At 45.4% G+C, this 13949-nt stretch overlaps 1 long non-coding RNA gene across 1 annotated transcript; it reads left to right on the plus strand.

Annotated features, from left to right (window-relative positions):
- Positions 1–5729: 5729 nt before the first annotated feature.
- On the plus strand, positions 5730–11436 carry Gm4668 (predicted gene 4668). The gene is made up of 4 exons (NR_152204.1): positions 5730–5940; positions 7342–7561; positions 9405–9547; positions 11068–11436. It is a non-coding gene; the product is annotated as a predicted gene 4668 (long non-coding RNA).
- The last annotated feature ends 2513 nt before the right edge of the window (positions 11437–13949 follow it).

A 13949-nucleotide genomic window follows, 5' to 3' on the forward strand; every position in this document is an offset into this window, starting at 1 on the left:
TGTTTGATGTTTTGTCAGCAACAGAAAGTAAATTAAGACTTGTGGGGCATGAGGAAAGACGCCACATTGAACTTTGTAGGCCCAGAAATTACCAGAAGGAAGGGGAACAGCTAGATAGTCACAGTTCAGGTCACAGATTATGAGAGGCATGACTAATATATGAGCTGTTAGTTCTACCTGAAGTAAAGAAACCCAAATAAAACTGAGAGAACATTGTCTGCTCATTCTTACATTGTTACTGTGTAAATGCACAAACATGTACATGCTGTGACCTACCAGTTTTTTTAAGATTTATTTTTATTTAAGTGTGATGTGTGTAGAGGGCTATTCTGTGTGAGTGCAGGTGTCCATGGAGGTCAGAAGAAAGCACCAGATCTCATGGGGCTCGACTTACAGGTGATAAGTGTGCTGAGGACTGAAGGCGGGTTCCCTAGAAGAGCACGAGGCAACGGTAACAGCTGAGCCATCTCTCCAGCCCTTCTATGAAAATCCTAACACCTAAGAATGGTCTCAATGTCTGTCTGTCTGTTTGTTTGTTTTGCTGTTTTGTTTTGTTTTTGTTTTTGTTTTTGTTTTTTAAGTGAATGAAAGTACCTGACAGGGATTTTGATCAATTGGAAATGAGCAGGTAGATGACCAGACCCGTCATCAGGAAGTCTGAGACGTGGGAGGCTGGAGAGATGGTGCGGCTTTAAGAGCATGGGCTGCTCCTACAGAGCATCAGAAATCAGTTTCCAGTACCCACATCATTCCACTCACAGCCATCTTCAACGCAAGCTCCAGAAGTCTGACACCCTCTTCAGGCCTCTCTGGGTAACACACACATACACACACACACACACACACACACACACACACACACACACAAATAAAAATTAAACAAGCAAAGAGGAAGTCTGAAATGTGCATCTGAGGAAATAAGATCCTGTTAAGCAAACAAGTGATGGCACATACCTTTAACCCCAGCACTCTGGAGACAGAAACAGACAGATCTCTGTGAGTTCAAGGCCAGCTTGGTCTACAGAATGAGTTTCAGGACAGCCAGGGCTACACAGAGAAACTCAAAACAAAACAAAATAAAATAAAGTAAGAAAAGAAATGAGGACCATGTGTAGGCCAAAGTCCTACTGTATGAACCAGGAAAGACAACAGACTTCTCAACTGAAGTGAACAGGAGGTATGACACTCAGTCTGGGAGAATCTGGCATCTGAGATGTGGGGTGACAGAGGGGACATATTGCAGAAGACAACCTCCAAAGGGTCCCGCAGATGATGATAAGTATTGTTACCAGTGATCTACGACCAAATACTGTCATAGTTACTGTTCTGTTTCTGATATGACACATGGCCAATGCAAGTATGGAGGAAGCGTTTGTTGGGGCTTTTAGTTCCGGGGTGGTTGGGAGGCAGAGTCCATCAAGATGGAGGAGGCATGGTAGCAGGTGGGAAGCCAAGAGATCACGTCCTTAACTGCAAACACCAAGCAGATACGGCCACCTGGAAGTGGAGCGTGTGACCTTGGTGACATTGCCTTCAGTAGGCAGTACCTTTGCCAACATCCTCCCACCAACCCCAAATTGTGCCATCATCTGGCAACTACATGTTCAAACACACGAGCCACTACATCAGCAAGGGAACTGACTCATAGGAAACTGGATAAAGGCAGCGCCAGCACTGTGGCTCAGGCTCCAAATAACTCTGCCATCTGCTACACCACCCCAGCCACAGTGTGGTCTTCCTCACTCATCTGTGACAGCCTTTATGTGTCTGTCTGTGTGCAGGTGAGTGTGGGAGTACATGTGCACATGTGTGCACATATGTATCCAGGCCAGAGGACAACTTCAGTGCTTCTTTGGAGACATCGCCCTTCCTTTCTTCTTTTCTTTCTCCCCCTTTTTTTCCTTCTTTCCTTCTATCCTTTCTTCTTCCTTCTTCCCTCCCTCCTCCCTTCTCTCCTTCCCTCCTTCTTGCCTTTCGTCCTGCCTGCTTGCCTTCTTTCCCTCCTTCTTTCCCTCCTTCCCTTATTCCTTCCTTTCTTACTTTTAACTTTGGCTTGTTCTCTGGTTATTTTACAGTCTCATACTGGTCTGGAACTCATCAAGTAGGATGTCTGTTCAGAGAGCCCCAGGGATCTCTCTGTCTTCACCTCCTCAGTGTTGGGACTACAGAAAGGCACCACCACATCTGGCTTTGGGTATGAACTGGGGCTTGAACTCAGGCCCTGTGTTTTTAGGGCACATTTACTGACTGAGCCATCTCAGCCCATCTGTGGCAGGGACTGTGTCTATTAGATCTTTAGTTTCTTGTGTCTGAACTTAGTAAGTCCCCATCTAGGTTGGTTCGATCTGTAAAACATTTTAACAGTCAGGAGTGGAAACTCTTATCTCTAAAGGCGGTGGATTTTGGAAATGAAGCCACCGAACCTGGTTATCAAATGAGGGTGGTAATATTGGCCTGGAGTGTACCTAGCACCAGGAACTTGTTGCTGAAATACTGAAACTGAAGCTGTGTATGGAGAGTAAGGACGGTACAAGCTGAGTTCATCTGTTTGTAGAGAATAAGTTTCATGCTGTAAAAACATCCATCTCTTATTCTTAACCCCTAAAAACAATTCCAAGACAAAAGCTTTATTTTTCCAACTCATAGGAAGAGTGGATTTCATTCTCCTTTGAACATTAGGAGGATTTATCAACTGAACTACATTACAAACCTCAGAAGTCAAATATTTAATCAGTCACCAGTTATCAATTGAATCACAACAAACCATTGTAACTTTTGATTTTGCAAAATACAAAGCCAAATATACAAATGTGTGGACTTAAAAGTCTTTATCAAGACAGATAACTTCAGTTGATATCAGATAAATAAGAGTAGTAACTGTATTAATTACTGTTAATTTGCTATGATAAATGACCTGGTGATGAACTGAAGGAAGCAAGTGTTTTTTTTTTTTTTTTTTTTTTTGTCTAACCATCTGAGGATGGTTCATCACCTCAGGAAGGGCATGGCAGCAGGAGCCTGAAGAGGTTGGTCATATGGCATCCACCATCCAGAGGTAGACAGTGATGAACGCCGGTGCTCTGTTCAACATCTGTACACAGTCCAGGGCCCCCGACCAGAGAATAGTGCCACCCACATCTCTGTAAACCTAGTCAAGACAGTCCTCACAGACACACCCAGAGATTTGTCTCTGGGGTGACTTAAGTCTTGACATAAATGATGATAATAACCTTTTAAAGCACCATATTTAATGTGTACTTCAAATAAACAGTGCTACACATCGGGACATATCAATAAAAAAGAAAGAAACAAACACTGTTTAGCAAAAGGCTAAAACAGTGTCAGGCTTTGCGTAGCTCCTGCCAGAAGGTACAATGGCAAGAGTGGGTCCGTGCATGCGCGATGAGCAAGAGTGGGTCAGAGCATGCGCAATGGGCAAGAGTGAGTCAGGGCATGCGCAATGGGCAAGCGTGGGTCTTCAATTTTGTTTATAGCAGAGGTTGTTTCAGTGCTGGCTTATCAATAAACACTGACACATGTGGCCAAATTCCATCTGAGACTTTGCCCTCTAGATGTTGCCTGGCAGCACAATTTAGAGAGACCTCTAGTCCTTCATTTTTAGCATCTCCCACTCACCATACCCAATCATACGCTTCATGGCAAGCTGACCTTGGCTTTGCTTGGTGCCAAATAGCTCTCTATATGCTGAGAGCAACTGCAAGGACTATTTGGAAATGAAACACTTGGGCGTTGGTGTGTCAGGGGTGAAGAAGGTACAGCGGGATTCCTGTTCTTTCGTAAGGACTTGTGCATGTCTCAAGGGGATAGCAATGATTAACCTGCAGGCTCACTGACAGGCATGTGCCACTTGGGCCTTCGGGCATTTCAAAGGCTGCCTCTTTCTGAAGTTGACAATGAACCCATTGCTTAGTGCTTAGAATTGCTACTGTAAATACTTACCTCCACGTTATAATAAAAGCCACCCAACCTCTCCCAGTTAATCGTTCTGTACCTAACGGGCTATCAGATCCTACCAGCCTCTGAGAGTCTAGAGGAAGTTGCTTGGGAAAGTCACCTTTGACGTCTCTCCTTATCACACTGCCTCCACACATCAAACAATGTTTTGAAAGACATTACAACAGCATGCTATTTGCACTTACTGGGTAATGTTCTATGTGACTTGTTTCACGGATGCCTGTACTATGCCACTCTTTCTTCATCTCTGCCCCCAGTGAAATGCATTCACTTCTCTCATGATAACAGCCACGCCCTTTAAGGTATTTTCCTTGATGCTGAGAATATGACTTGGTGGGTAAGAGCATGCACATTGCATGTATGAGCACCTGCACTTAGACCTGAGCACTGTGTAAGAGCATTGGTGTGGGTGTAGGAGTCCCTGAAATACCAGCGAATGGATGGGTGGGATATGGAGGCAAGAAGATCTCTAGAACTCTCAGACAGGTCAGTGCCTACACCCAGTGAGAGATCCTGTCTCAAGGGAATTATGTGGAGAGTAGTGATCAGGATGCCTGATGGCCTCTGCACATGAATGGGCTCATGAGCCATACCCCTCACCTCTCTTACATACACCAAACACACATACACACACATACACACACACACACACACACACACACACACACACACACACACACACACACCCTGCAGGACACAGAAGGACATACTAGTTATTTGTCTTCAATTATGGAGTCACTCTAAGGTATGATCCTGGTCGGCGGCATCTTTATAAGAGTTTCCCTTTGGGAAGCCTGTGTAGGGCGTATGTCTTAGTCAGGGTTTCTATTCCCGCACAAACATCATGACCAAGAGGCAAATTGGGAAGGAAAGGATTTATTCAGCTTACACTCCCATATTGCTGTTCATCACCAAAGGAGGTCGGGACTGGAACTCACACAGGTCTGGAAGCAGGAGCTGATGCAGAAGCAATTGAGAGATGTTACTTACTGACTTGCTCAGCTTTCTTTCTTATGGGACCCAGAACTACCAGCCCAGGGATGGCACCACCCACAATAGGCCCCCCACCCTTGACCACTAATTGAGAAAATGCTTTACAGCTGGATCTCATGGAGGCATTTTTTCAAGGGAGGCTCCTTTCTCTGTGATAACTCCAGCTTGTGTCAAGTTGACACACAAAACCAGCCAATATAGGGTGATGGTATGGACCACCTGTCTCTTCTTCAGATGCTTGCACAATAGATCTGGGATGTGGATGTGGCTGTATGGGTGAGTGGCTGCGGATAGAAAGATTCATGGTTGCTTTTGATGGTTGTATAAACATCACCTTAGAGGATACAGGAGACATTTGTTCTAAAACGACACCAGGAAAGCAACCAGGAAGAGCCACACAGAAAGAAGATAATCTCACCTTGCTGTAAAGTGCTATAAAGTGGGTGGTTCTCATATCTGGGTCTTTACAGGATGATGTCACAAAAAGGCCATGCACACTTTATAAACCATCTGTCCCAGATCCTTTTTGGATCCTGTTTGCAGGCCTCCTTTGTACAATCACACATATAACCCTCAGGAAAGAAAGCATTCTCCCTGCAACATCAAGAGAAGGAACATCTATTCCTCTGTGTCCGCCTTGCTGTTTTACTAGCTTGCGGTCTAAAGTTCAAGACGTGGGCATGTGGTACTGTTCTAGCCAAACAGGAAATTTGCCGAGGCTGTGGGGTGGGTAGGCAGACAAGACAAAAGTAGTTTATGACAGTCTCACTGCTCTTCGTAACACAAGTAGGGCTTCCTCTTCAGGGTTCTGAGCGTGTCTGCATGTAGAGGTAATGATGCTCTAACCAGCAAGCAAACATGAAGAGCTAGGCCATGAAAAGGTAGAAAAGGACACCAGCATCAGAAGAGTCGTCTTGGTTCTCAACAATGTCAAGAACCTTTCCGTGTCCGCTCTGAGTTCTCTAACATGAGGTAAATGACTATCTCATAGTTGGACTGTTTCCAGGCTGGTTTTGTTTTATGTGTAGCTGAATTGGCCATGATTATGAAGTGCTTTTATAGGCATCCACTACCAGCGAATCGTGTCTAAGGCTCCACAACTGGTGCGTTGCAGAACTTGGATGCAAGCCCAGGTCCTTCCAAGCCCCACATTTCTGTTTTTCTCGATACTGATTTATCACACAATATTACTTTTATTGGTCACTTACCGGGTTCCATTCCCAGACTATAATTATCTCGTGGGTAAATTCATTCCACCCAACCTGTGAATTCCTCCCTTCCAGTGCACACTGTTGCCAAGGTCTCATAGGACAACCAGGGTGAGCATGCAATACAACTCAAACAGACTGCTTGCTCTTCTTGGCAGTGACATTCTGGTGGCCCTCAAGCATTTGTTTAACCTTCCCTCTCTGGAAATGGGCTATCAGGCTCATGTTAGGATAGCCCACCTTTCTTCTGATTTAGAGGTGATGATGTGCCAGACACTAAGAATCACAGGGGAACTTTGGGGGTTCATTGAAATTTGGTATAAAAGTAATCTCCTCTACCTTGAAGTAAAGAAGGAGGTACGGACTTCCCCTTCACCCCCACCCCCGCAGAGGTCCTGCCTAGCTTCATGAGGGAAACCAGCCTGGGGATGAGGACAAACCACAAACGAGAGAAACTCAGAAATCTATAGCAAAATGAGACTTGAAGATGCCAGGGGCTTTTGGATCAGACCTAAAGACTGCTCAGCTTATGATCATCCTAGCTGCGTGAATCAACACATTCTAATGATGTTAACCTGGCTGGGTTTTCTATCACATAGAGTGGCTAGTCTACTCTAACCTCACGTTAACGTCCGTTCCTCATGAAAGCACACACTGCTCTTCTACACAAATTAACACTAGCCTACACTAAACAGATATAGCAATGTTGTGTTCTCTCATAACTATCAATCAAAGCATCATGGGACATAGATAAATCTCCCAGATTGAGACACATAAGTGTCTTATAAGGTAAGGCTGGGATTCTAGCTTCCTGACCGTCCAATCTATCCTGGGAACTTGACCCATACAACTCTTGAGATTCAGTTAGAATAAGTACTAATCTACGTCTGCCTCCCATGTGCTGAGAATAAAAGCACAAGCCACCACCCCTGACTGGAAGGGTGAGCTCTTAAGATCTTGATATTGCAGTTGTGAAATGAATGGGTGGATGAATAAATGAATCCAGGCAAGATGTCTGGCAAAGTTCTGGAGAGATCTCAAGAATCAAGGAAACCTGAAATTCATTCTAGAGGTGGGGCGCTGGTGTGGAGAATGTGAGGTATGCTCTGAAGAAGAAGTAGAGATGTAACTGCTATATTCTGACTGAAAAACTTGAATTCACAAGGCATGTGGTGTTCAAAGTCGGCATCTTGATGGACAACAGTGAGAAGCCTGTGATGTTGGAAGTGAGTCAACACCCATGAGACTGGTCTAGAGGATCTGCGCCATGAAGTGATGCCCACAGCCTCTCCAGCCCTCATAAGACCTTGGCTGGACTCTTCCTGTAGCCAAGCGGCCTCTGTAATCAAAGCTTTACCCTAGGCTTGGGCTTGCTCATGCAACAGGTAAATGACTTTATTGCAACCAATGTGCTTTGATCTGTGATTGCTCCACTTTACTCTGGCATGGCCAGAAAGGTGGGTGTCTGCATACATATTCAAAAACAATGGTAGGTTTGTCAGCGAATGGTGGCACACACCCTTTTAATCTCAGCATTGGACAGTCAGAAGCAGGAGGAGCTCTATGAGTTCAAGGCCAGAATGGTTTACACAGCAAATTCCAGGGCAGCTACGACTATGGAGATGGAGAGACAGAGAAAGAAGGGGGGGGGGGAGAAAGAGAGAAAGAGAGAGAGAGAGAGAGAGAGAGAGAGAGAGAGAGAGAGAGAGAGAGACTTTCTCAAAAACCAAAACCAAACCACTACTCAAGAACAATGGTAAAACAAGAGGTTGAAGGGAGAATGAGAGAAAACAAGACAGATTGGTACAGAGGTCTGCTCATGAAGGACGTTTGTCTCCTTGCGTAATCTTCAGGATGTCAGTTATCATTTACATCTTGAAGGCCATCCAAAGGTCATGTGGTATAAAGGGTTAATGTATTGCTGTGACAAACACATGACCAAAAGCTAGCTGTGGAGCTTCACTGACCATGAACTTCCAAAAGCAAAAAATATTTCTGTTTATAGTGATGGTTATTGTTTGTTATAGGGATAGAAAAAAAATCCTGATTAATACAGTACCACTGAAGGGCCGCTGAGCAAGAGAGAGCAGCGGATGTCAGACTGGCTTGCTCCTTGGTGGAGGTTGGGACAGGTGTTGAAGAAATGGCCCCTTCCTGACTTCTTACTCACTCTCCTCTGACCTCGTTCCCTGTTTTGTTGTCTGTTGTCACCAATCAAGGGACGCCTCCCTTGTCATAGATCCAGGATCTTCAAGGCTTTGAGTTGTCATTTGCCTTTATTAAGGATATTTGAAGGTTAAAACATTTCCTCTCATGAAACAAACTTTCAAATGTCACCTGCCAGGGTCAGTCTGGCTGCTCTCTGATGTCATGGGCTCCTGGGATTGAGTCCTAGCTATCATACCTGGGCCTAGGACAGAGGAAGAATAAAGAGGTCATTGAATGGGAAGTGTCCTCTATAGGCACTGTGCTCTAGATTCAGGATATCCAGCTGAGGAATCTATTATGGAAGAGTGTGTGTGAGTATGTGAGTGGTTTTATGTGTATGTTCGTACCTGTGTCATACACGTGCCGAAGCTGACAGAGACAGGGTGGAAGATGGGTCAGATCCCGGAGAGCTATGGCCACTGATGGCTGTGAGCTTACCAGTGTGGGAGGCTGGATTCAAACTCAGATCCTCTGCAAGAGTGGCCAACTTTCCTCAGCATGACACCGCCTCTCCAGCCCATGGATTCTTTAAGAATTAGAGCCCTACTGTAGGAAGTGTGTAGAAGGTCGGACCTGGGGGTCTTACAGCCCCGTCCATTTCCTGTCTTCTCTGTTTCCTGACTGCAGGTGTAACGTCTGTAACCTCGGCAGCTGCCTCCAGCAGCTAGCTGCCAATCCTTCCTGGCTGTTATGGACGGCATCATCTTAGACTATGAGTCCAAACATACGCTTCCTTCCTTATATTGCTTTTGATCAGGCAGTGGGTCACAAGTGAGCAAAGGATTATGAAAGGGTGAGCTCAAGAGGTCACCAGCATCTTATTTGCCATCTCTAATAGCCATGTTATAAGTGTTAAATCAAGACTGATTTTTAAATAGTACTAGCTCACTTAAAGTATTCAAATAATGCTTCAGTATGTTTTCTTTATAGTAAGTCTTCGATTTTTTTTTTTTGGTTTGGTTAGTTTTGTGCTTTTAATTTCCTTTAAAATTTTTATTTTCTGTGTATGTATGAATGCAGTGCACCATGTTTGTGCAGGAGTCGGCAGAACTCCGAAGAAGCCGTGGATCCCAGGGAACTGAAGTTCAAATGGCCATGACCATGGGGGTGCTGGGAACTGAATCCAGCCAGGTCCTCTGCAAGAGCAGTAGACACTCTAACCAGTGAGTCATCACACACTTAGCAGATTGTCATTAGTAGCTGTATCAGAAGCGCACCTGGTCCCTCACTACCCTTTACTCTGTCTTAGGCTAGCAATCCAAGCCATTGTACGTAGGTCATGTATTAGAACTTTTCTCACGCACCTTTCCCAGGGAGCACCCAATGACTTCTGTAGGATTTCTTAGGAGCCTTCAGATTACAAACAACAATCCAACTTCACTTGGACTTCCCGTGAGCCCCCGGAATTGTCCCAGAGTTCATGGTTCAAAGAGCAGAGCTAGGAAGGCACCACCTGCGGCTCATGATACATTCAGGGATTTTCCCAGGTGGGGTCACCAAGGAGTATGACCACATGACTAATAGCGAAAGAACTCCCAGCAGAAAGGGACTTAGGGGGACAGTATGTGCAAGGTGAGAAAGCTACCAGAGACATGGGGCCAGCTAGCATGAGCTTCTGCCCGATCCCATGGGGTACCCTTCACCATCCCGAAACCAGTTTTGTCCTCTGGTAAGAAGATGGTCTAGTGTGCTCTGTGATAGAAACACATTTTCAGGGCTTCCAGGGCACAGTAGAATACATAATTTTGGGTGGGCTGCAGCAAGGTTGGGTTTCTCCTCAGTTGCCTATGTTGAGATAATACTCCAGCGGTGGGAGGGGTGCTGAGGGCAGGGCAGGGCAGGGCAGGGCAGGGCAGGGCAGGGCAGGGCAGGGCAGGGCAGGGCAGAGCATTCCTGTTGCTATGAGAGAAGTCCATTCACCTACAGGCCACCACTTTTGTGAGACCTGGATGAGACCCCATGGTGAAGCTGTTAAGTCACACTGGAGTCAGCAGTGCCATTTAGGCTCAGGTGCCAGACACAAAGGAACAGGGGTCTGGGTGATTTTGGCTTTCTGCCACTCAGGGTTTGAGTTCTCAGCTGAGTTTCTGACACAGCAGAATTCAGGCAAGCTATAGCAGCTATGCTTCCTGAACTGTCAACACACAGACACACACACACACACACACACACACACACACACACACACACACACACAAACATAGTAACACAGGCATGCTCTGCCCAATTCTGGAATGGTTTGTTGTATAATAATCAATAAAAAGAGCATGGTCCCTGCCTGCCTCAACAAAGTGTTACATAATCTTAATTTTTGTTGATGAGTCAGAGAACCTGAATAATTTCAGCGTTACCATTGCTGATAGCAGAGCCAGGATGAGAAGTAAGATTTACCAAGGCCTTCTTCTCCCTTCTTCTGCCCGTGGCAGTGGCTGACCTCCGGCAGAAGTGTGTGGTCTGCGGGCTGAGCACACAGGCTGAAGAGGCAGGAGAAGCCAGTGCTTGCCTGTGTGTGTTTCTGAAGGGTATCTGCTGTGTGGACATCAAGGAACCCCTCATAGCTATGGTTCTCTTTTGACATTGTGACTAAATGCTTTGGGGACTTCCATGCACAATCCAAACTCCAAGTACTTATTTTCTTTCTCTGGAAAAAAAATGTTTACTAAGATTCTTGTTGGTTTTTTAGATCCCAGAGACTGATGTCTGCTCCTGCCGCTGACCTCCTTTCTCTCTGAGCATACAGGCCTCTAATAACACCATCAACCCAAGTGGGTGCCTCCTGGGGGACAGGAGACCGGAACAGTACACCCTTTTAAGGAGCTGGGTTAGCCATTCCATACAAGGGTTAAGAGGACTTCAGCTAAAGCCTGTTTGAACTTGGAAACCCTCTCTTGAAATCCCAACGGAAAGGTGTTTCCATTTTCACAGTGAACTTTGCTCTACACATTCTCACTCTGAGAGTTAAAAGAAGAGGTTAAAAGATAGCTCAGTCTGTAAACTGAATGCATGAAGCTTGATCCTCAGAACCTACTCAAAATTACAAAATTAAACAGCTGGACGTGGACGTGCATGTGTGTCGTGTAAGCGCTGGGTGGCAGAGCCCGGATTCCTGAGGCTAGCTGGGTGACCAGCCTGGATTATCCAGAAGGCCCCTGGTCCCAGTGAGAGACTTTGTTTCAAAATAAAAAAGTAATGAATGTTGCTGAAGAATAGAAGTCAAGGTTATTCTATAGCCTACACACACACACATACACACACTCAGAGAGAGAGAGAGAGAGAGAGAGAGAGAGAGAGAGAGAGAAAGAGACAGAACTGGAGAGAGAGAGAACTGGAGAGAGAGAGAGAACTGGAGAGAGAGAACTGGAGAGAGATAGAGAACTGGAGAGGAAAAAAGAAAACAAAGATGTATTAGCTTAAGCAGTGAGCCATTCAATCTATGAGCACTTTGAATGAAAAGCAATTACTCCTCAATTGCACTAAATGCAGAGACCTGGAAGCCCAGAGAGCTCTTTCTTGGGTGTTAAGAAACTGATCCGTGGTTTGAGACGCCCACTCACACACTGTATTTTGCGTATTTATTTTTACATGCATGCAGTTGTTGTGACATGTCTCTTTGAGATAAATGGGATCATTTTGTTGTGTGAGTGGCCAACAGGTTATTAGGGCTGGGGATGTAGCTTGGTGACAAGGCAGCCATGATGTTAGCTTGCTGCAGCTTAGTATCAACTGTGAAAACAGTCTCAAGGAGGCGTTGCCTGGATCGGGGTGGCTGGTGGGAAGGTCTGTTGGGAGTGTGTAGATAATTCAGGGAGATGGGAAGCCTTACTCTGAACCTAGGTGGCACCGTTTCAGGGCTGAGCAGTGCCCTGTGTGAGAGCCAGGAAAGCCAGCTGAGCAGAGCCATCAAGCAGGCTGCTAAGCGCACGCATTTCTCTCACCTTTACTATGCCGATGACATGAATGCACAGCTTCCAGCTCCTGCCACTGTGACTTCTCTGCAATGAAGGACTGTCACCTGAGATCCTTAGCTAAATCCTCCCCCCCCCACACACACACTGATTTTTTTCTAGGGTACTTTACAACTGTGACAGAATGAAACTAGACCACCAGAGTAATTACACAGATAGATGAGAGGTAGAGAAGTGTGCAGTGTGGTGAGGGTGCCGATGACAGGAGACTCTTCTGTGCCATTGGCTGCTTATTTTACGATTTCCAAAGACTTTGTTCCTATTTCCTGATAGTCACACAGGTGAGATTCTAAAGTGCTATCAATGGTATAAGCATTTTTTTTATTCAAAGTAACAGTATGGCATGCCTTTTGTGTTTAAGAAGTGTTGTTTGCTGAGAACAGCATCCTAATCATTCATTGAATGAAACTTATGGAGTATCCAAACATTGCAGAAATTAATCACTTATGGTACATTCCCTGTGTTACAGGAACTTATGTCTACTAGGAAAGACTGTCATCTAAACACTCAATCAAGACATAAGTGTAAGTGCTAAGGGGCCAGGTAGGAACTACTCTAGATGTCCAGGAGTCGGGGATACCAGGAAAACTTCACAATGCAGGGAATTCTGTTATAAACACTTAGTGGGCACAACGCTTAGTCAGATGTAGGGTTGTTGAAAACGTACTATGCCTGGGCTGGCTACAGCCCAATGACAGAGCCCTGGCCTAACACATGACAAGTTCATGGTTCATCCCACAGCTCTGCAAATGGGAGAATGTGGAAAGAAATATAAACAGACGTGAGAGCATTATGGGATGTCTCAGCAGGCTGAGGAGCCTACAATTAAGAACACTGGTTGCTCTTCTAAAGGATCTGGGTTCAATTCCCAGCACCTATATATTGGTTCAAAACCCAACCATCTGTAACTCCAGTCCTAGGGCATCCAGTGCCCCCTTCTGGCTTCTGCAGGTCCTGCATACATACGGATACATACATACGCAGGCAAACCCCCCATACACATAAAATAAAATAAAACAAAACAATTGTGGGGTGCCAGACTGAAGTCATTTGAGTACTGCATTCTGTCTGCAAAATCATGTGTTATCAACATTGTTTATTTTGATCCTAGGAGAACACAGTTCAGCAGGATTTGGGGACAGGGATTTTCTGAATTCTCATGAGCCCCAGACTTCTCAAAACCACTTCATGGAGCTGTGTTGAGATGTTTTGGGTCAGGTGGTCTGCCTGGGAACTTTCTTGAAGAATACAAAATACACTTAAGTAGAAAATGACTCTAATTAGCTATGTATCTATTGCTGTGGTTTGAATGTGAGCGGCTCCCGCACACATATGTGTGAATGCAATCACGGGTGAGCTGACATGGTGTGAAGATCAACGCCACTACAGATCTGGTTATTGGAAAAAAAATTTTAAGGCAGTTCAGGACTGGGGAGACCACTCGGTAGGTCTCAGTCCTGCCCCCAGAACCTAAACTTAAAAACTGGACATGATGTCACCTGTGCTGTGCCAGCACTGTTGAGGGGAAGGGAGAATCTGTGCGGGTCACCAGCCAGCCAGCGGAACCTTGGTAACCTTAGTGAGTTCCAGGCCAGGGGAC

This window comes from Mus musculus, chromosome 9, assembly GCF_000001635.26.
Source record: "Mus musculus strain C57BL/6J chromosome 9, GRCm38.p6 C57BL/6J".
Taxonomy (NCBI): domain Eukaryota; kingdom Metazoa; phylum Chordata; class Mammalia; order Rodentia; family Muridae; genus Mus; species Mus musculus.